The sequence below is a fragment of the Aquarana catesbeiana genome, linkage group LG02, assembly GCF_042186555.1.
Source record: "Aquarana catesbeiana isolate 2022-GZ linkage group LG02, ASM4218655v1, whole genome shotgun sequence".
In the NCBI taxonomy this organism is placed as follows: Eukaryota; Metazoa; Chordata; class Amphibia; order Anura; family Ranidae; genus Aquarana; species Aquarana catesbeiana.
The window spans coordinates 325,448,821-325,471,219 of record NC_133325.1 but is presented as its reverse complement, the minus strand read 5'-3'; the positions used below and the strand labels follow the sequence as shown (position 1 = coordinate 325,471,219).

Sequence of the window (22,399 nt, the reverse complement as noted above, 5' to 3'; positions counted from 1 at the left end):
GTAGTGTTGGAGGTTGTTCCGCCACCACGCCTCCAAAATGCCACTACTAATGATTGTGACACACCTCTCTCCTCCACCCCCTCCTCTTCTTCTTCCTCCATGGCCTCTTCCTGTGCTTTGTCCTTGGAACCAGCGGTGCTCCATAGGCATTCAAGGGGCTACGCAAGTATGCAGGCCAAAAGATGCCATGCGGTGCTTGAGCTGGTGTGCTTAGGGCACAGGAGCCACACTGGGGCTGAGGTTCTGTCAGTTCTGCAGGGGCAGGTTCAGAGGTGGTTGACGCCACACCAACTTAAGGCAGGAATGGTGGTTTGCGACAATGGCACCAACCTCCTCTCCATCCTCCGACAGGGACAACTGACCCATGTGCCCTGTTTGGCTCACGTCCTTAACTTGGTGGTGCAGCAGTTCTTGGGCAGGTACCCGGGCTTACAGGATGTCCTGAGGCAGGCCAGGAAAGTCTGTGTGCATTTCCGCCGGTCATATAATGCCACTGCTCAGCTGGCAGACCTCCAAAAGGAGTTTAACCTGCCCAAGAACCGCTTAATCTGTGACATGCCCACCAGGTGGAACTCAGCGTTGGCCATGCTGCAGCAGCTGCACACGCAGCAGAGAGCCATCAATGAGTACCTGTGCGACTATGGCACCAGGACAGGGTCAGGGGAGCTTGTTTTTTTTCCCCACGTCAGTGGGCCATGATCAGGGATGCATGCACTGTCCTGTCACCATTTGAGGAGGCCACGAGGATGGTGAGCAGTGACAGTGCATGCATCAGTGACACTGTCCACCTTGTCTACATGTTGGAGCACACGCTGCATGGAATAATGGACAGGGCACTTGAGGCAGAACAGAGGCAGGAAGAGGAGGACTTCCTTAGCTCTCAAGGCCCCCTTTATCCAGACAGTGTTCCTGCGTGCCTGCCGATCACACAGGAAGAGGGGGAGGAGGAGGATTATGTCAGTATGGAGGTGGAGCCTGGCACTCAGCATCAGCAGCAGTCTTTAAGGGATCAGTCCCAAGAAACACATGGACTTGTACGTGACTGGGAGGAGGTGGCTGCGGACCATGTCGTCCTTAGTGACCCAGAGGACTCCGGACCGAATGCCTCAGCAAACCTACGCTACATGGCCTCCCTGATCCTGCAAAGCCTGCATAAGGATACTCGTATTCGGGGTATGAAGGAGAAGGATCAATACTGGCTGGCATCCTCCTTGATCCACGTTACAAGGGTAAGGTTGCGGACCTTATCTTGCCGTCACAGAGGGAGCAGAGGATGAAACATCTTCGGGAGGCCTTGCAGAAAGGTCTGTGCAACGCGTTCCCAGAGACTGGGAGGTTACAAACTCCTGTTTCTGGACAACGTGTTGCTAAAGGCTTCAGTCAGTCAAAGAAGGAGCGGTGGAGATGGTGGCCATCTGACCGATGTGTTCAGACAATTTTTTAGTCCGCAGCCCCAAGGTATGATCGGTTCCAGCAACCATCGCCAGCGTCTGTTTTACATGGTGCAGGAATACCTAGGGGCAAGATCTGACTTAGACACCTTTCCCACCAAAAATCCTCTTTGTTACTGGGTCTTGAGGATGGATCACTGGCCAGAGATTGCACAGTATGCAATTGAGCTACTGGCCTGTCCTGCATCCAGTGTTCTTTCGGAACGCACATTCAATGCTGTTGGAGGCTTTGTAACCGATCACAGGGTGCGTCTGTCCACTGACTCGGTCGATCGACTGACCTTCATAAAAATGAATCAGTCTTGGATCACCACCAGCTACCAAGCACCTGATGCTGATGTAACTGAATAATTTTTTTTTGAAATGTCAGATCCCTTCAAAGACTGCCTATGCTGATGCTGAGTGACTATCCTGTAATGCTGAGTAATTATCCTCTTCCTCCTCAATGATCATGCTGATAGCTTGTAAGAACATTTTTGGTTCTGGGCGCCGCCACCAGTGCCTAAGGCCAACTAGAGTATCTGTGAGGGGTTGCAGTGTTGTGGCACCAGCACCAGTGACTAAGGCCCAAATTTTCAGCCCCTGTTTAACAGGGGCGTGTAATTACAATTTTTGATGCAATACTTTGCAGCAGGGCTCGTTCCTGCGTTCCAACTAGAGTATCTGTGAGGGGTTACAGTGTTGTGGCACCAGCACCAGTGCCTAAGGCCCAATTTTTCAGCCCCTGTTTAACAGGGGCGTGTAATTACAATTTTTGATGCAATACTTTGCAGCAGGGTTCGTTCCTGCGTCCCAACTAGAGTATCTGTGAGGGGTTGCAGTGTTGTGGCACCAGCACCAGTGCCTAAGGCCCAATTTTCCAGCCCCTGTTCAACAGGGACATGTAATTAGAATTCTTGATCTAATATTTCACAGCAGGGCTCGTTTCTGCGCCCACCAAGATTAACTGTGAGGACTTACAGTGTTGTGGCACCAACACCACCACCACCACCAAAGGCCCAACTGTGTCAAGAGGGGCATGTAATTGCAATTCTTGATTGAATATTTCACAGCAGGGCACATTTCTGCGCCCACCAAGATTAACTGTGAGGACTTACAGTGTTGTGGCGCCAGCACCACCACCACCACCAAAGGCCCAATTTCTCAGCCCCTGTTCAACAGGGGCATGTAATTACAATTCTTGATCTAATATTTCACAGCAGGGCCCATTCCAGCGTCCACCAAGAGTAACTGTGGGGACTTACAGTGTTGTGGCACTAGCACCACCACCACCATCACCAAAGGCCCAATTTTTCTGGCCCTGTTCAACAGGGGCATGTAATTACAATTCTTGATCTAATATTTCACAGCAGAGTCCTGTGAGGGCTTACAGTGTTGAGGCCACAACAACACCTAAGGCCCAAATTTCTGCTGAGTATATAGGGCAGGCCCCTACTTTCAAACATCCAACTTACAAACGACTCCTACTTGCAAATGGAGACAACAGGAAGTGAGATGAAATCTACCCCTAGGAAGGGAAATTCTCTCCTGTAAGAGTTAATATGGGAAAAACTTTTCTCCTTTCCACTGATGCTTTATCACCAATCCTTGTTTCACTAAAAACCCCACATTTTCAAAAACATTTGTCACTGGGACAAAAAGTGAGGTGAAACCTTCTGAAGAGGAGCACAGACAGCAAAACAAATGTCACAGGGGTGATAACCCTTCCCTATGTTTTCCAAAAAGCTTAAAAACTGATTTTTTGGCTGGGGCTACACTTTATAAATGTACCAGTTCAAAATTACAAACAGATTCTACTTAACAACAAACCAACAGTCCCTGTCTTGTTTGCACCGCCTGTATACTGCTGTTCAGAGTATATAGGGCCTGGTGGCCCCACACCTTTCCTTTTTTTAATTTGGGTGCGGGGTTCCCCTTAATATCAATACAGGACCCAAAGGGCCTGGTAATGGACTGGAGGGTACCCATGCCGTTTGTCTCACTGATTTTCATCCATATTGCCAGGACCCGACATTACAATAAAGCCGCAAGCAGTTTTAAATGACTTTTTTTCCTTTAAAAATGTCAATTTGTGCAGGGACTGTTCTAAGCATGGGAAACACACGCCACTTTACAGGAATACTATAGACACCCCCCGGGAACGATATTTAAAGGAATATTTCACTTTTTTTTTTTTACTTTAAGCATCATTAAAATCACTGCTCCCGAAAAAACGGCTGTTTTTTAAAAGTTTTTTTGCATTGATACACGTCCCCTGGGGCAGGACCCGGGTCTCCAAACCCTTTTTAGGGCAATACCATGAAAATTAGCCGTTCGTGCAAATTTTCGGTCCGTTCTGGTGCGAACCGAACTGAGGGGGGTGTTTGGCTCATCCCTATTCACTCATTTCGATCCTTGCCCCCCTCTACTATTGGCATACTACCTCAACGTATCTCCACGTCTTTTTAAATGATTTCCAACTTTCCCATTTGTCCTTTCGATCTCTCCCCTCTACTTCTTCCCTACTTGGATTTAAACTCTCCAAGTTATAAATGTAATTTATACCGAGTATCCAGTCTCGCATTTTTGGGCTATCGGGTTCCTGACATTTTTTGGGTATAAGGCTTTTCGCTACATTGATCAGAGTGGGAATTACAGATGCTCTGTATTGCTTGACAGAGCCCTCTACCCTATGGTACAAGCATATCCAGGGATCTTCCGGGATTACTTTATTAGTGATTTCCTTGATTAATTGTAAGACCTCTTTCCAGTATTGTTTAATTATGGGTCAATCCCACCATAAGTGGGCCATTGTTCCGACTGCCTTACACCCTCTCCAGCAATCCGAGGATTTCCCCGGTTGATATTTACTTGTTTTTTCCAGGGTCGCATACCATCTTGCTAAGCACTTGTAATTCATCTCAGCCGTCTTTATGTCTGCAACGGAATTATGTGTTAATTTCATAATTTTATCAATAGTGTATTTATTATTTTGTGACCCTAGTTCATGTTCCCATTTTTTGATGTATGGCGGGACCTCTGATCCCTTCCAGTAAATATTATTTTTTTATATCCGAACTATATTGTTTCTTGATTTTTCCCTCATGCATAGCCGCTCCAGTGGCCTAAGATCTCCCTCATCTCTTATTGGGTGGGGTAGTTTCTCTACGAAGTGTCCTAACTGGAGATACCGCCGTCCGTCAATAACCATTAATTCCGTGTCTACTCTTAATTCCTGATAAGTGCTTATTTTGCCCTTCTTCAATATATCTTTCAACTGTGCATTGTCTTGTTTTATCCAATTCCCCCCAATTGACCTTTTCCCTGGTGCAAAATAATCAAGGGTGAATTATGTGCCCATTTATTTTGTTTGTGAGTTGTGTCCCATATTTTTAATGCATTACGTGTTATTTCATGTGTGTTCCCACCCAACGCCCTGTATTGTGGAGGGTTCCAAATTACCCTTCTTAAATGTGTACTGATTTATTTATCTTGACAGCAACAGCGTTTGCTCCCATAATACGTAAATCAGCGACTCCAGTGCTGTAGAAGGTGATTTCACCATCACAATAAAGAAAAAAAAAAAAAGAGCATATATGCCGAAGCATGGGGGCAGGGGTGGAGGGGCGATTTGCCCCTAACATTAGAGGCGGATTGCCCCCATGCTTCGGCATATATTTTTTAAGCACAAATTGCTTTAAAAAATTTTTTTTATTTTTACTATGTTTTATTGTATTGGCTTTGCAGGTATGGTAAGTCTTATTGTTATACTGTAATGTTACTTTGCTTTAATGTTAACCATCATTTGCTTAGCAGGTACGCCATTCAGCTGTAGCACGGGTTTATTTATCTTGACAGCAACAGCGTTTGCTCCCGCGATATGTAAAGCCGTGACTCCAGCGCTGTCGGAGGTGATTTCACCACCACAGTTAAAAAAAAAATTGTGTATGTATGCCTATCATTAGAAATGGGTGGATGAAGGGCGGTATTCTAATGGTGGGCATACCCACCAATCAATCTCTTTTGTTCGTTCAGCCCACAGGCTGCATGAAAAAAAGAATATTACAATGTATCCCCAACAAGGACCAGGAACGTACTGGTATGTTGCTGGACTTTGAGTGGTTAAACCAGAATGATGCCTGCAGGTTTAGGTATCATCTTGGTATCCATCTTTTCAGCCAGTGGTCAGTTTTCATGTAAAAGTAATCCTAGCGGATAATTAGCCTCTAGACTGCTTTTACACCCCCTTCCACCATCTTCCATGGTTTTCTCAGGCTCTCCTGTCCCAACAGGGAACCCGAGAATGCAGCCGGTGGTTCCACCAGCTGACCATAGAGCTGATCAGAGACAAGAATGGCTCAAATCATCTCTATGGCCTAGGAACTGGAAGCTACGAGCATTTCATGACTTAGGCTTCACCGGATATAAACAGCACCATTGGGAAATTGGCAAAGCGTTTTATCACACCTATATTGGTGTGTTCAGATGCTTTGAGGGCAGAGGAGAGATCTAGGGTCTAATAGATCCCATTTTTTTCAAAAAAGAGTACCTGTCACTACCTATTGTTCTCATAGGGGATATTTACATTCCCTGAGATAACAATAAAAATGATAAAAAAATTAAAGGAACAGTTTAAAAATATAATAAAAAAGCAAAATAAATTTAAAAAAAAAAAGCACCCCTGTCCCCCCGTGCTCACGCGCAAAGGCGAACGCAAGCGTCGGTCTGGTGTCATATCTAAACAGCAATTGCACCATGCATGTGAGGTATGTATATAGTATAATGAACCACAGAGGGGGATTACATCACCCTCAATGTCATGTTGCCAACATCCCAAATTAATGCAGAAAGATAAGGGCCCTAAAAATTCATATAAACCTATTTTTTTAGGGCTGTATTGCGGACCTGGCAGGGTCGTCCTCTCTCTGGGGCCTTTGCGGAGCCTTTTCTCGACCCAAGTGGAAGCCGCCATGCCCACCATCGGCTAATTGGCAGTTATATATTTTCATTTAATCAAATTATCCTTCTCTCTCGACATGAGAGTTTGTTTTTTGCATATTCCTTGCACAGCATTTTTTCTTAAAGGACTGGATACTGGTATGTATGCTGGACACTGTCGGATGCCATAATGTGAATTTTTGTCCTGGATAACATTTTGATGTGTAAATTGATTTCACTTGTTTTTCAGAATACATCTATATATATTCTCTCTCCTCAATACGCCTCTGAAGAAGGGACACCGTCCTGAAACATGTCAGGCTTATAGAGAAATATGTATTAACAATTGAAAGTGTAAAGAAATTATCATGAGAAAAAATCTTGTTGCACTTTGCATAAGCACTTTTGTATAAATCTATGTTTAGTTTGTCTTGTTTTTATGCTTTTTCAAGCAATCTTTAATAAATAAATATTTTTATCATAACTTAATTGTTTTGTTTGCCTGTAAAGTCCCGCTGTACCGGGGGGTACAAAGGTTTCCCTTTTTAGGGTCCTTATCTTTATGCATGTGAGGTATTACTGCAAAGGTCAGATCAAGGGCAGTAATTTTAGCAGTAGACCTCCTCTGTTAAAAATGTATGTAGTTTGTCGCCGCTGCACGTTTGTGCGCAATTTTAAAGCATGTCGTGTTTAGTATCCATGTACTCGACATAAGATCATCTTTTTTATTTCATCAAACATTTGAGCAATATAGTGTGTTTTAGTGCATTAAAATGAAAAAAAGTGTGTTTTTTCCAAAAAAATTGCATTTGAAAAATCACTGCGCAAATACTGTGTGAAAAAAAAATTGCAACACCCACCATTTTAATCTGTAGGGCCTTTGCTTTAAAAAAATATATAATGTTTGGGGGTTCAAAGTAATTTTCTTGCAAAAAAATAATATTTTTTCATGTAAACAAAAGGTGTCAGAAAGGGCTTTGTCTTCAAGTGGTTAGAAGAATGGGTGATGTGTGACATAAGCTTATAAAGGTTAGAATAAATTTCGCGCAATATTAGCAATTGACATATGTGAAATAATGTGTAAACAAAAAATAGTGACTATATGAAGTGATAATTGCTGCGATAATGGTCGCTAGCTCCTGCGATCTGACTCGACAATCTCCAGGGTCAGTAATCTCTATGTAGCAGCCTATAATAAATATCACTGACTGTGATAAAGTGCTGGTGTTATATTAAAAGAGTGAAAAAACATATATATGACTAATATATTATTGTGAGAAAAAATCCGTGGATAAAAAACATGCTAAAATTGAACACATTCAGGTGAATAGAGCTAAAACTAAAAAATCTTCTTGTGAAATGAATAATATACATACATAGCCGTGAGGGAAATAAATAAATAAATAAATAAATAAGAATAAAAATATATATCTGTGGAATAAATATGTAGCTGTTATGAATAAAAATCCTTCTGTGAAATCAATATGCAACCAATCTAGAATGGTACCCAACCAATAGAGGGTGACAGCAAAACTCTCTTTTTTTTTTTAAAAGAAATGCGATCACAGTTCACTAGAAAATATCTCTTTAAAAAACAAGTGGTAAGTATAAAAAGTCCTTGGGGATACTTATACTTACCACTTGTTTTTTAAAGAGATATTTTCTAGTGAACTGTGATCGCATTTCTTTTTAAAAAAAAAAAAAAGAGAGTTTTGCTGTCACCCTCTATTGGTTGGGTACCATTCTAGATTGGTTGCATATTGATTTCACAGAAGGATTTTTATTCATAACAGCTACATATTTATTCCACAGATATATATTTTTATTCTTATTTTTTTTTTTTCTTTCCCTCACGGCTATGTATGTATATTATTCATTTCACAGGAAGATTTTTTAGTTTTAGGTCTATTCACCTGAATGTGTTCAATTTTAGCATGTTTTTTATCCACGGATGTTTTCTCACAATAATATATTAGTCATATATATGTTTTTTCACTCTTTAATATAACACCAGCACTTTATCACAGTCAGTGATATTTATTATAGGCTGCTACATAGAGATTACTGACCCTGGAGATTGTCGAGTCAGATCGCAGGAGCTAGCGACCATTATCGCAGCAATTATCACTTCATATAGTCACTATTTTTTGTTTACACATTATTTCACATATGTCAATTGCTAATATTGCGCGAAATTTATTCTAACATTTATTCATTTAGTGTTTATGTGAACACCTTCATTTTGCTGCAATATTCTCTAACTACCCAACAAGAATCACTTAATTATATATGTCCTAGTCACAATTATATTTATTTATCCACCAGCGCGAAGGAAATTTTTTGATAAGCTTATAAATGTTGTACATAAAATGCCAAAACAGTTCAAACTCCCCCCCAAATGACCCCTATTTGCTGATGGGCATGTTGAGTCCATGGAATATTTTATATTTTGCCACAAGTTGCAGGAAAATTACACATTTTTTTTTTTTTTGCACAAAGTTGTCACTAAATGATCTATTGCTCAAACATGTCATGGGCATATGTGAAATTACATCCCAAAATACATTCTATTGCTTCTCCTGAATATGGGGATACCACATATGTGAGACTTTTTGGGAGCCTAGCCGTATACAGGACCCCGAAAACCAATCACCGCCTTCAGGCTTTCTAATTGCGTAAAGTGGTGATTTCTCTTCCTCACTACCTATGACAGTTTCGGAGGCCCTGAAATGTCAAGATAGCACAAAACCCCCACAAATTACCCCCTTTTGGAAAGAAGACACTTCAAGCCTTTTGCTGAGAGGCATGTTGTGTCCATGGAATATTTTATATTTTGCCACAAGTTTCGGGAAAATTACAATTTTTTTTTTTATACAAAGTTGTCACTAAATGATATATTGTTCAAACATGGCATTGTTATATGTGGAATTACACCCCAAAATACATTCTGCTGCTTCTCCTGTGTACGGGGATACCACATGTGTGAGACTTTTTGGGAGCCTCACCTCGTACAGGACCCCAAAAACCAAGCACCGCCTTCAAGCTTTCTAAAGGCGTAAGATTGTGATTTTACTCCTCACTACCTATCACAGTTACGGAGGTCCTGAAATATATAGATAGCAAAAACCCTCCCCAAATGACCCCATTTTGGAAAGTAGACACCCCGAGGTATTTGCTAAGAGGCATGGTGAGTATTTTGCAGATCTCATTTATTTTTGAAAATTAAGAAAGAAAAGAAAAATGTATTTTTTTTTTTTTCAATTTTCAAAACTTTGTGACAAAAAGCGAGATCTGCAAAATACTCAACATGCCTCTCAGCAAATAGCTTGGGGTGTATACTTTCCAAAATGGGGTCATTTGGGGGGGTGGGTTTGTGCTATCTGGGCATTTCATGGCCTCCAAAGCTGTGATAGGCAGTGAGGAGTGAAATAAAAAATGTACGCCCTTAGAAAGCCTGAAGGCGGTGATTGGATTTCGGGGTCCTGTACGCGGTTAGACTGCCAATAAGTCCCACACATGTGGTATCCCCATATTCAGGAGAAGAAACAGAATGTATTTTGGGGTGTAATTCCACATATAACTATGCCATGTTTGAACAATATATAATTTAGTGACAACTTTGTGTAAAAAAAAAAAAAAAAAATTTTCACGAAACTTGTGGCAAAATATAAAATATTCCATGGACTCAACATGCCTCTCAGCAAATAGCTTGAAGTGTCTTCTTTCCAAAATGGAATAATTTGGAAGGGTTTTGTGCTATCTTGTCATTTCATGGCCTCCGAAACTGTGATAGGTAGTGAGGAAGTGAAATCACCATTTTATGCCCTTAGAAAGCCTGAAAGCGGTGCTTTGTTTTCAGGGTCCTGTACAAGGCTAGGCTCCCAAAAAGTCTCACACATGTGGTATATCTGTACTCAGGAGAAGCAGCAGAATGTATTTTGGGGTGTAATTTCACATATGCCCATGGCATGTTTGAGCAATAGATGATTTAGTGACAACTTTGTGCAAAAAAAATAAATTGTCATTTTCCCGCAACTTGCTATCTTGGCATATTATGGCTTAGAAAACTGTGATAGGTAGTGAGGAGTGAAATCAAAAATTTACACCCTTAGTAATCCTGAAGGCGGTGCTTGGTTTTTGGGGTCCTGTACACGGCTAGGCTCCCAAGTCTCACACATGAGGTATCCCCATACTCAGGAGAAGCAGCAGAATGTGTTTTGGGGTGTAATTCCACATACAGTGGGGCAAAAAAGTATTTAGTCAGCCACCAATTGTGCAAGTTTTCCCACTTAAAAAGATGAGAGAGGCCTGTAATTGTCATCATAGGTATACCTCAACTATGAGAGACAAAATGTGGAAACAAATCCAGACATTCACATTGTCTGATTTTTGAAAGAATTTATTTGCAAATTATGGTGGAAAATAAGTATTTGGTCACCTACAAACAAGCAAGATTTCTGGCTCTCACAGACCTGTATTTTCTTCTTTAAGAGGCTCCTCTGTCCTCCACTCATTACCTGTATTAATGGCACCTGTTTGAACTTGTTATCAGTATAAAAGACACCTGTCCACAACCTCAAACAGTCACACTCCAAACTCCACTATGGTGAAGACCAAAAAACTGTTGCAGGACACCAGAAACAAAATTGTAGACCTGCACCAGGCTGGGAAGACTGAATCTGCAATAGGCAAGCAGCTTGGTGTGAAGAAATCAACTGCAGGAGCAATAATTAGAAAATGGAAGACATACAAGACCACTAATAATCTCCCTCGGTCTGGGGCTCCACGCAAGATCTCACCCCCTGGGGTCAAAATGATCACAAGAACGGTGAGCAAAAATCCCAGAACCACACGGGGGGACCTAGTGAATGACCTGCAGAGAGCTGGGACCAACGTAACAAAGGCTACCATCAGTAACACACTACGCCGCCAGAGTCTCAGATCCTGCAGTGCCAGACGTGTCCCCCTGCTTAAGCCAGTACATGTCCAGGCCCCTCTGAGGTTTGCTAGAGAGCATTTGGATGATCCAGAAGAGGATTGGAAGAATGTCATATGGTCAGATGAAACCAAAGTAGAACTGTTTTGTAGAACTTGTCGTGTTTGGAGGAGAGAGAATGCTGAGTTGCAACCAAAGAACACCATACCTACTGTGAAGCATGGGGGTGGCAACATCATGCTTTGGGGCTGTTTCTCGGCAAAGGGAACAGGACGACTGATCCGTGTACATGAAAGAATGAATGGGGCCATGTATAGAGAGATTTTGAGTGCAAACCTTCTCCCAGCAGCAAGGTATTGAAGATAAAACGTGGCTGGGTCTTTCAGCATGACAATGATCCCAAACACACCACCCGGGCAACGAAGGAGTGACTTCGTAAGAAGCATTTCAAGGTCCTGGAGTGGCCTAGATCTCAACCCCATAGAAAACCTTTGGAGGGAGTTGAAAGTCCGTGTTGCCCAGCGACAGCCCCAAAACATCACTGCTCTAGAGGAGATCTGCATGGAGGAATAGGCCAACATACCAGCAACAGTGTGTGACAACCTTGTGAAGTCTTACAGAAAACGTTTGACCTCGATCATTGCCAACAAAGGATATATAACAAAGTATTGAGATGAACTTTTGATATTGACCAATATAATTTTGATATTGACCACCATAATTTGCAAATAAATTCTTTGCAAATAAATTCTTTCAAAAATCAGACAATGTGATTGTCTGGATTTGTTTGCACATTTTGTCTCTCATAGTTGAGGTATACCTATGATGACAATTACAGGCCTCTCTCATCTTTTTAAGTGGGAGAACTTGCACAATTGGTGGCTGACTAAATACTTTTTTGCCCCACTGTATAACCATGGCATGTGTGAGCAATATATCATTTAGTGACAACTTTGTGTAATTTATTTATTTTTTGTCATTTTCAATCACTTGTGACAAAAAAATAAAACATTCAATGGGCTCAACATGCCTCTCAGCAATTTCCTTGGGGGGTCTACTTTCCAAAATGGGGTCATTTGGGAGGTGTGTACTTCCCTGCCATTCTAAGAAATTAGATAGGTAGTCATAAACTAAAAGCTGCGTAAATTCCAGAAAATATACCCTAGTTTTTAGACGCTATAACTTTTGAGTAAACCAATAAATGTACACTTATAGACATTTTTTTTACCAAAGACATGTGGCTGAATACGTTTTGGCCTAAATGTATGACTAAAATTAAGTTTATAAAAAAATTTTTATAACAAAAATTAGAAAATATATATTTTTTTTCAAAATTTTTGGTCTTTTTCCGTTTATATCACAAAAATAAAAATTGCAGAGGCAATAAAATACCATCAAAAGAAAGCTCTATTTGAGGGAAAAAAGGATGCAAATTTCGTTTGGGTACAGCATTGCATGACCGTGCAATTGCCAGTTAAAACAGCGCAGTGCCAAATTGTAAAAAGTGCTCTGGTCATTGAGCAGCCAAATCCTCTGGGGCTGAAGTGGTTAACTACGCTGAGCATACCTCCCAACTTTCTGAGATGGGAATGAGGGACACCTATTAGCAAGAGTATGTAGGCATAGGACATGCCCCCTGCTACACCCCTCAAAGGAGAATTGTACAAAAAAAATGTTTTGTTCAAACCCACAAGTACTATTCCTTTACATTTGCTTTTGGAATATACAAATGCAGCCATTTAGAAAATGGATGAAAGATTTAACACTGGGAAACACTTTTTTGATAGATAAGTAGTGCTTTTTTGTACAAAACATATATATACAGAACAAAATGAAGGACAAATGAGGAGGAAAGGGTGACAGAGGGATTTTGTTGAGGGACAGTCCCTTGAAATCAGGTACGGTCTTTGTTATGTGCAAAATAAAGTGTGTTTGACCACACTATTGTTGTTTGGAAATAAGGAATATCGCTGTTCTAGGTGCTACAGTACCATATAGACAGGAACAACATATATTATAAAACATACATTTGCAGTGAAGGTACATCTATTATGCTTAGGAAGGGAGGGAAAAGTACAAGTATTGCAGCAAAAAAATCACTAAACGACACAGGAAAAATGAATATTGCATTTTGCTAGGAAAAGCCCATGCCTGTCATTCAGAACTTGATAAGGTCAAGAACTCAGACTGGGTTTTTGAAGCAGCCTAATAGAGGCAGAAGCAAATATAAGTGACAGTGACATAAATATTTAAAAATAAAAAATACTAGAAGAAAGCCTGATGCAAATGTCATGGATGGCACTAAATTAAGTGTATGGAAGCAATTAAAAGACATTTGTTCATGTAATGCTGTATGCCTAATATAATAAAAATTTAGCAAAAAGCCAAATATAAAAAATGTTAATTTGAGGTACATGCAATATGTAAAGCTAATGATATTAATCTTGCGGTTTGTTGAGTTATCAGTCCAGCTAGTCAGTGCAAATATCTGGATGTTATTTGCATATTTTGTTTCCCTTATGTGAATTTTTAAATATGCCTGTGCAAGGGTATAACCAACAGCTGGAGCACTGTAATGTCTTTAGCTGTAAGATCAGGTTTTTTTCTCTAATTATTCCTAGGTGGAACCCATTAAATAGGTCTACATAATTAGAAAAAAATAAATAGATAAAACAGTCCATGAATAGCTGACCACCATCCTCTGCTCTTGGCTTCTCTTACCCATATCTGTGCTGTTTTACCTGTTTTCTCTGTATCTATGCCCTGCCTCTTTCCTGAGCATCTAGTTATCTTCTTACAGGAATGTTGCTTATTAAAGGAAGACTACACTTTCATTTAAAAATGCTATACAACTTACATAACACAAGTGTGTAAGTGTAACATTTATAGGGTTTGAATTACTTATCATGGGGATTACAATACTCATCCTGACTTTCATCCACTCGTCTCTCCAGAAGGACACTGCTGTCTTTGCTCAGGCACTATTTAGTGTAAGCATTTACCTTTTGGACTGAGGTGCTGTTTCAGATATAACACAGTTTAAATTCGGATACCTATGCAGTTCTTGGATATGTTCACAAATCTCTGATATAGATCATATCCCTACTGTAGCCTTCCGTCTTCTGACCTGCTCCAACTTTGCAGTCTGGTCATTGGGGGGTGGGGGGCTGATAAAATACCTCATAGTGTCTGTAGCAGACTGATGACATCATCTCTGCCTAGGGAAAGTCACTTGATTGAAGCTCAAGGAGTGCATTTTAATCATATAAGGTAGAATTCCAGTCTATAGACAGTTACATTGAAAAAATTCTCTTCCTCACCAGCATGGTAAAAATACTGTACACTGTACTGTATTACTCAAATATTTGATTTTCCTGGTCATATAATTGGCTCACTGCTATTCTTTGTCCTTAGGTTTACTGTATAGAGCCTTTTATCTTTTGCCAGATGATTTTGAAGGATCGAGGTGATTTCATTTCAATTATCCTGGAAGCAAATTTTCTGACTTCACGTCCTTTCAGTTTTTCAAATAATTTTATTGTTTTTTTTTTTGTTCAAATTATTGTTGACCTTTTGGCTATCATATTGTTTTTTTTGTTCAAATTATTGTTGACCTTTTGGCTATATAAACTGTACAATACATGGGGGGTTATTTACGAAAGGCAAGTGCACTTTCAAGTGCAGCACTGTAGATCTGAGGGAGACATGCAAGGAAAATAAAAAAGAGCATTTTTGCTTGCACATGATTGGATTATTAAAATCAGCAGAGCTTCCCCGAATTTCAGAGCTTCCCCTCAGATCTATCACAATCTACAGAGACTGCACTTACAAGTGCACTTTCAAGTGCACTTGCAGTGCACTTGTAGTGCAGAGTGGATTTGCCATTAGTAAATCAACCCCATAGTAAAAAAAACACATAAAAACAGCTCAATAAAAAGAGTGATTCTCTTTTTTTACGTATTTCTGACAGCATAATAATTGTTATAGCAGCCTATATAACTGCCCTGGAGACCTGTTTCAGGTAGGGCCAGTTAGTGAGCAGGATAGGGGGTAGTTAGTGACATCTGGCGGTGGGTGAAGCTGTGCTGCTCTGTGTGGGAAAGTGTGAGGTTGGTGGAGAGCTGGCCATAGGGCTATGGTGATCAGATTGGAAGACTGCATCTTTTATTACCTGGACACATACATGCAGAATCTACAGTGCATCTGGAAAGTATTCACAGCGCTTCATTTTTTTCCACATTTTGTTATGTTACAGTCTTTTTTTTTCCAAAATGGATTAAATTAATTATTTTCTTCAAAATTTTACAAACAATACCCAATAATGACAACTTGAAAGTAGTTTGTTTGAAATCTTTGCAAATTTATAAAAAAAAAAAAAAAAATCACATGTACATAAGCATTCACAGCCTTTGCCATGACACTCAAAATTGAACTCAGGTGCATCCTGTTTCCACTGATAATCCATGAGATGTTTCTACAGCTTGACTGGAGTCCACCTGTGGTAAATTCAGTTGAGTGGACATGATTTGGAAAGGCACACATCTGTCTATATAAGGTCCCACAGTTAACAGTGCATGTCAGAGCTCAAACCAAGCCATGAAGTCCAAGGAATTGTTTGTAGACCTCTGAGACAGGATTGAATCGAATCATAGATCTGGGGAAGGGTACAGAACATTTTCCAGAAGGTCCCAATAAGAACAGAGGTCATGTAGGTCTGCGAATGCACGTGGGTCTGCTAGTGCACGTGGGTCTGCTAGTGCATGTGGGTCTGCTAGTGCACGTGGGTCTGCGAGTGCACGTGGTTCCTCGAGTGCACATAGGTCTGCGAGTGCACGTAGGTCTGCGAGTACCTATGTATTGTCTTGTTGAGTGCCTGTGTATTGTCTTGTTGAGTATTAGTGTCAGGAAGCTAGTTGTTAGGTAATGTGGACAGGGTATAATCCCCAATCCTCATTAAATTAATAGGTACAATACCCGGTGGCTGTGGAGATGTGACTTGGTGTACATCTTGCGGCATGTATGCGTTCATTGATCATCCAATTGAGGATGGATACTGCTGTGCAAAATGTAAGCAGATTGTTTCTCTGGAAGCCCAGGTTCTGAATCTGGAGAAACAAATGTCAGCACTGAGAAGTCCCTCCATACTAAAGGAGTGCCAGGAACGTACACGGCAGGTGCCGGCAGGGGCCAGCACAGAGGCGGGTGGAGACAAAGAGGTGCAGGCACTAGGAAAGAGTAGATGGGTGACAGTCAGGAAGGGGAAAGTGCCAGGGAGGCCGATCCAGGGCTGGAGCACCCCAATAAGTACGCTCCATTGAGTGACATTGGTGAAACCAGTCAGGGACCAGCACTGCTGGAGCTGAGGGACTCTCCTAGCTGCCAGGGGAAGAACTCCTCCAGTGAGAGTGGGGGGGGGGGCGAAGGGGTAAAAAAAGCCAGATTTTGGTGGTAGGGGACTTAAATCTTAGAAGGACAGAGAGGGAAATCTGTAACAAAGACCTGAAGTGCTGAACTGTATGTTGTCTACCGGGCGCTCGGGTTCTGCACATCTCGGATCTGGTGGACAGGTTACTGGGAGGGGCCGGGAAAGACCCAGCTGTCATGGTGCACGTTGGCACCAATTACAAAGTCAGAGGCAGATGGAGTATCCTAAAGAACGATTTTAGGGACTTGGGAGCTAAATTGAGGAAAAGGACCTCCAAGGTAGTATTCTCAGGAATACTACCGGTACATCAAGCCACACCAGAAAGGCAGAGGGGGATTAGGCTGAGGAGCTGGTGTAATAAGAAGGAGTTTGGGTTCCTGGAGGATTGGGCAGACTTTTCAGTCAATAACTAGTACTATAGAAGGGATGGACTGCACCTAAATGAGGAGGGTACAGATCAGCTGGGAATGGAGATGGCCAAAAAGTTAGAGGGGTTTTTAAACTAGTTGATGGGGGGAGGGTCCAGAGGTAGAGATAGTAAGCGCGGAGCATATTCCAGAGGGTAGTATTGGGGGTGTTAGTGGTAGGTTGACCAAAACACATAAACCCAAGGTAAGTATATTAGCAAGTCCTAGTTGCAATCTCAGAACACCCAATAAGAGGATAATATGCGACCGGTCTAAACTACGTGGCATGTTCATCAATGCCAGGAGCCTGGAGGACAAGATGGGTGAACTAGAGATACTGTTGTACGAGGAGGATTTGGATTTTGTGGGAATTTCAGAGACCTGGTTCAACAACTCTCATGAGGGAACCACGCATGTATCTAAGGCTCGCCAGTTCCTAAATGTCTTGCAGGACAATTTTATGGGTCAGATGGTAGACGCACCAACTAGAAATAAAGTGTTACTAAATCTACTGATTATCAACAATACAAACCTGCATCACGGATGTGGAAATACGGGGCAATTTAGGTAACAGCGATCACAGGTCAATTGGCTTCAGTATAAATCACACAAATAGGAAACATAAAGGGAATTTAAAAGAGCCAACTTCCCTAAACTACACACCTTGCTAGAAGGCATAAATTGGAATAAAATCCTAGAAACAAAGAACACGGAGGTGAGATAGGTTTGCTTTAAGAGCATATTAAATAAGGGCATTAACCAATACATCCCATTGAGTAATACATTTAAAAGAGCGAACTAAAGTTCTGGATGGCTTAACTCCAATGTAAAAAATGCATATAAAAGCAAACGAGAAGGCATTCAAAAAATACAGGGTTGAGGAATCATCATCAGCATTCAGAGTTTATAAAGAATGCAACAAGAAATGTAAGGGTGCAATAAGGACGGCTAAGATAGAACATGAAACACACACATAGCGGAGGAGAGCAAAAAAAATCCCAAGAAATTCTTTAAGTATGTAAACAGTAAAAAAGGGAGGACAGACCATATTGGCCCCATAAAGAATGAGGAAGGACATCTGGTTACAAAGGATGGGGAGATGGCGAAAGTATTGAATTTATTCTTCTCCTCAGTCTTCACAAGGGAATCGGGGGGCTTCATTAACCAAAACTGCAGGGTTTATCCTCATGACACATCTCAGGAAGCACCCCCATGGTTAACAGAGGACAGAATTAAAATTAGACGTGGGAAACTTAACATTAATAAATCACCGGGACAAGATGGCTTGCACCCAAGAGTACTTAGGGAACTCAGTAAAGTAATTGCCAGACCATTGTTCCTAATTTTTACTGACAGTCTACTGACTGGAATGGTACCAGCTGATTGGAGAAAAGCCAATGTAGCACCAATATTTAAAAAGGGCCCAAAATACATCCCTGGGAATTACAGACCAGTTAGCCTAACATCAATAGTGTGTAAACTCTTGGAGGGGATGATAAGGGACCATATACAAGATTTTAGCAATGAGAACGGTATCATTAGCAGTAATCACCATGGATTCATGAAGAATCGTTCTTGCCAACCAATCCATTAACCTTCTATGAGGAGGTGAGTTGCCATCTAGAAAAGGGAAGGCCCGTAGACGTGGTGTATCTGGATTTTGCAAAAGCATTTGACACAGTTCCCCATAAACGTTTACTGTACAAAATAAGGTCAGTTGGCATGGACCATAAGGTGAGTACATGGATTGAAAACTGACTACAAGGGCGAGTTCAGAGGGTGGTGATAATTGGGGAGTACTCGGAATGGTCAAGGGTGGGTAGTGGGGTCCCCCAGGGTTCTGTGCTGGGACCAATCCTGTTTAATTTGTTCATAAACTACCTGGAGGATGGGGTAAACAGTTCAATCTCTGTATTTGCAGACTATACTAAGCTAAGCAGGGCAATAACTTCTCCACAGGATGTGGAAACCTTGCAAAAAGATCTGAACAAATATATGGGGTGGGCAACTACATGGCAAATGAGGTTCAATCTAGAAAAATGTAAAATAATAGATCTGAGTGGCAAAAAATATGATTGCAATTTATACACTGGGGGGAGAACCTCTGGGGGAATCTGGGATGGAAAAGGACCTGGGGTCCTAGTAGATGATAGGCTCAGCAATGGCATGCAATTCCATGCTGCTGCTAACAAAGCAAACAGAATATTGGCATGCATTAAAAAGGGGATTAATTCCAGAGATAAAATGATAATTCTCCTGCTCTACAAGACTCTGGTCCAGCTGCACCTAGAGTATGTTGTCCAGTTCTGGGCACCAGTCCTCAGGAAGGATGTACTGGAAATGGAGCGAGTACAAAGAAGGGCAACAAAGCTAATAAAGGGTCTGGAGGATATTAGTTATGAGGAAGGGTTGCGGGCACTGAACTTATTCTCTCTGGAGAAGACACTTGAGAGGGGATATGATTTCAATATACAAATACCATACTGGTGACCCCACAATAGGGATAAAACTTTTTATCGAGAAAGGGAGTTTAACAAGACTGGTCACTCATTAAAATGAGAAGAAAAAGAGGTTTAAACTTAACCACTTGCTTACTGGGTACTTAAACCCCCCTCCTGCCCAGACCAATTTTCAGCTTTCAGCGCTGTCACACTTTGAATGACAATTGCGCGGTCATACAGCACTGTACCCAAATGAAATTTTTATCATTTTTTTCCCACAAATAGAGCTTTATTTTGGTGGTATTTAATCACAGCTGGGATTTTTATTTTTTGCTACACAAACAAAAAAAGATGGAAAATTTTGAAAAAAAAAATCATGTTTAATAGTTTGTTATAAAATTTTGCAAACAGGTAATTTTTCTCCTTCATTGATATGCGCTGATGAGGTGGCACTGGTGGGCACTAATAGGCTGCACTGATGAGCACTGATAGGCTGCACTGATGGGCACTGATAGGTACAGTTAAGGCGGCTTTGATAGGCACAGATAAGGTGGAAATGATGGGGACAGATAAGGCGGCACTCATGGGCACAGATAAGGCAGCACTGATAGCCACTGATAAGATGGCACTGATGGGCCCTGATGGGTGGCACTGATGGGTGGCACTCATGGGTGGCACGGATGGGTGGCACTGATGGGCACTGATAGGTACCACTGATAGATGGCACTGATGGGCACTGATAGACGGCAAAGGCTGCTTGGGCACGGGACGACGTCAACAGACGTCGTCCTGGCAAAGCACATCCGCGCTGTAGCCGCCATTCGGCTATAGCGCAGATCTCAAGTGGTTAAACTACGTAGAGGGTTCTTTACTGTAAAAGCGGAAAGGATGTGGAATTCCCTTCCACAGGCGGTGGTCTCAGCAGGGGGCATCGATAGTTTCGAGAAACTATTAGATAAGCACCTGAATGCCCGCAACATACAGGGATATACAATGTAATACTGACATAAAATCACACACATAGGTTGGACTTGATGTCTTTTTTCAACCTCACCTACTATATATCTATGTATATATATCTATGTAACTATGTAACAGTGGCCTCCATCATCCGTAAATGGAAATTTTGGAACCACCAGGACTCTCCCTAGAGCATGCCATCTGGCCAAACTGAGCGATCGGGGGAGAAGTGCCTTAGTCAGGGAGGTGACCAAGAATCCGATGATCACTCTGACAGAGCTCCAGAATTTCTCTGTGGAGAGAGGAGAACCTTCCAGAAGAACAACCACCTTTGCAGCACTCCACCAATCAGGCCTATATGGTAGAGTGGCCAGGCGGAAGCCACTCCCCAGTAAAAGGCACATGACAGCCCAACTGGAGTTTGCCGAAAGGCACCTTAAGGACTCTAAGACCATGAAAAACTAAGTTTTCTGATGAAACAGAGATTGAACTCTTTGGCCTGAATAGCAAGCGTCATGTCTGGAGTAAACTAGGCACTGCTCATCACCTGGCCAATACCATCCCTACAGTGAAGTATGGTGGTGGCAGGTGGGGATGTTTTTTCAGTGGCAGGAACTGGGAGACTAGTTAGGACCAAGAGAAAGATGGATGCAGCAATGTACAGAGACATCCCTAATGAAAACCTACTCCAGAGAGCTCTTGACTTCAGACTGGGGCGAAGGTTCATCTCCCAACAGGACAACGACCTTAAGCACACAGCTAAGATCACAAAGGAGTGGCTATGGGACAACTTTATAAATGTCCTTGAGTGGCCCAGCCAGAGCCACGACTTGAACCTGATTGAACATCTCTGGGAAGATCTGAAAATGGCTGTGCACCGATGCTCCCCATCCAACCTGATGGAGCTTCAGAGGTCTTGCAAAGAAGAATGGCAGAAACTGCCCAAAAATAGGTGTGCCAAGCTTGTAGCATTATACTCATAAAGTTGCTTCAAAGTATTGAGCAAGGCTGTGAATACTTCTGTACATTTGATTTTTTTCATTTTCTATTTTTAATAAATTTGCAAAGATTGCAAACAAACTTTTTCACATTGTCATTATGGGGTATTGTTTGTAGAATTTTAAAGAAAATAATGAATTTAATACATTTTGGAATAAGACTGTAACAAAACAAAATGTGGAAAAGGAGAAGCGATTTGAATACTTTCCGGATGCACTGTAGGTGATATACAATATACTGACTGGTTTGTACCCTCAGACCGAGCATGTTTGCTTCCCCGATAACCAGCTGTAGAATCTTATGTGCCACAAAGGAAGGCTTGTGATGAGATTAGTACTTGAGCCAGCATGAGGGTGTTGAAAATCTTTGTTGAGTAATTAGCACTTCTGATGCTCTATCCAAAACTGTACAAAGAATCACATCACTTGTAATGAGCCCCTCTTCCCATGATATTCTTTTTCCCATTCAGTTTCTTGTCCAACAAACCTATACCCTGTAATTCCTCTCAGCAGCACCCACACTTTAGTGTACTGAGCAACCAGTCATTGACTGGAGCACCCTTTCAATAAAGATCAATGACGTATTGTTTTCAATGGAACAGTGAGTAAAACTATTGGGTAGTAGGTGGGTGGTGAGATGGGTGGTGAAATGAGTGGCATACCATCAACATTTTGCAATGTGGTCAAGGACTCCCGCTGCAGGCACAGTCTGCATACAGTGTTTGTATTGGATTCCTTTTACAATGCAGAAACACACAGGCATGTGAACTGATTTAACACAGAATATGTGTGTCTAGTATAGAATTAAATTGTGATGGATTTTTCCAGATATCCTTGCTACAGCTTGCTGAATACAGTAGAGTT

At 41.6% G+C, this 22,399-nt stretch overlaps 1 protein-coding gene across 1 annotated transcript in view; it reads right to left on the bottom strand.

The window, feature by feature from the left end:
• Window positions 1-22,399, bottom strand: part of SLC5A7 (solute carrier family 5 member 7) — a 107,816-nt gene that overhangs the window by 37,638 nt on the left and 47,779 nt on the right. The gene's annotated exons all lie outside the window — the stretch shown is intronic.